Raw genomic sequence first — 1,823 nt, forward strand, 5'->3', positions numbered from 1 at the left:
CTTGTTCTTATGTGCATAAGTCGGAATGCTCGAGTGTGACTACCTTTGTGCCTCTCCAAATGGATGTGCTCACTCGAATGGGAGGAGGTTGGCATACACTCTAGCATCTCACACTTGACCTATGTCTTCGCGTTTGACCCTTAGCAAGATTTCCTCCAAAATAGGTACATTATGATCCACATTGGCCTATTTCCTTCATACTCGGCCTCACAACCCTACCTGCATAAAAGTAACATAAAAACACACATATTAGTGTAAAAACCTTAGAAAAGTAATGCTTAACATAAGGAATGAACGCTTCGCATTCATATCGCACAAGCACTTATCAGTCACTGTTGACCTTAGGTTTGGGACTGTGTGTTTTAGGATTTCTATGACTCATTAAACATCAGTTATGAGACATAATGATTAGTATTGCACTTGAAACAATAGTCCTATTGTAAACTATGTTCGGGTGCCCCATTTTCTATCGATTGCCTCTCCTTATTCACTTTGCATCTCTTTCTTATTTTCTTTATTTCTAATTACATTGATATTTTCAAACCAATCTTGAATCATCTTCATGATAGTTAAATAGCAATTCTTGTGTTTCTGAGCATTATTCCCTGTGGATACGACTGCCCACTCACCAAGGTACTTTATTACTTTGACAACCCGTGCACTTGCGGTACACACACGCAAAAGGGTGTGTTTAAGTTTTTGGCCCCTTTACCAAGAGTAGGCATTTGGAAGCATTTTGCACTTGGTATTTTAGCTATTCATCACTTGTTCTATTTTACACTTTCTCATTCTTCCATCATTCTAATTTGTTTTTTTTCTTTGGTTGCAACTCCAGGTTATGACTCAAGGAAACCCTTTGACTTTAGTTGAAGATGATCCGGATATTGGAATGAGAATTCATAGAAGGGAAAGAGAACCTGTGCAAGAACAATCAAATTAAGTTAAGATAGAAGGTGAAGGGTCTGATAATATGGCAGAATAGAATGAGCAGCAGAGGACACTTTTAGATTATGCCAAACCCGTAGTTCTTGACACACAGTCTAGTATTGTGCGGCTACCAATTACAGCTCAGAATTTTGAGCTCAAGCTAGGCTTCATCCAGATGTTACAGTAGTCTACAAAGTTTAATGGTTTGGCCGATGAGGATCCCAACAATCACATTGAGAATTTCTTGGAAGTATATGACATGCTCAAGATTAATGGTGTCACGAATGATGCTATCAAGTTGAGGGCCTTCCCATTTTCCTTGAAAGGAAGAGTATAGCAATGGCTACATTCATTACATAGAGCATCGATCACTACTTGGGAGGAGATGGTAGAAGCTTTTCTTGCCCGATATTTTCCTCCGAAAAATCAACGAAGCTTAGGAATGAGATATTTTCTTTTGTGCAAATGGAATTGGAGTCTCTTTTTGAGATATGGGATAGGTTCAAGGAGCTCCTGCGAAAATGTCCTCAACATGGGTTCCCCCAGTGGATGACTATTCAGACTTTCTATAGTGGGTTGAACCCAAGCATGAAGTAGTTACTTGATGCTGCTGCAGGAGGTACCTTAGGGAGCAAGACTCCTGAAGAAGCCCGACATCTCATCGAAGAAAGGGCTATGAACAGTTATCAGTGGAACATATGGGACAGAAATAAGGTAGTTGGACTTCATGAGATCAATACAGTCACATCATTAGCTGCCTAGGTTGAGTCATTCAGCAAGAAGTTAGATACTCTAACTTCTCCTAGAATGGCGGCCACGATGAGTTGCACTAGGTGTGGGGAGGACATGCTCCATCTGATTACCCTATTTATATTGGTGGTACTACTTCCGTGGAA

At 40.2% G+C, this 1,823-nt stretch overlaps 1 non-coding gene across 1 annotated transcript; it reads right to left on the reverse strand.

Annotated features, from left to right (window-relative positions):
* Positions 1-1,359: 1,359 nt before the first annotated feature.
* LOC120281551 lies at positions 1,360-1,466 on the reverse strand. The gene has a single exon (XR_005542688.1). It is a non-coding gene; the product is annotated as a small nucleolar RNA R71 (small nucleolar RNA).
* Between the last annotated feature and the right edge of the window lie 357 nt (positions 1,467-1,823).

This window comes from Dioscorea cayenensis, chromosome 17 (genome assembly GCF_009730915.1).
Source record: "Dioscorea cayenensis subsp. rotundata cultivar TDr96_F1 chromosome 17, TDr96_F1_v2_PseudoChromosome.rev07_lg8_w22 25.fasta, whole genome shotgun sequence".
Taxonomy (NCBI): Eukaryota; Viridiplantae; Streptophyta; class Magnoliopsida; order Dioscoreales; family Dioscoreaceae; genus Dioscorea; species Dioscorea cayenensis.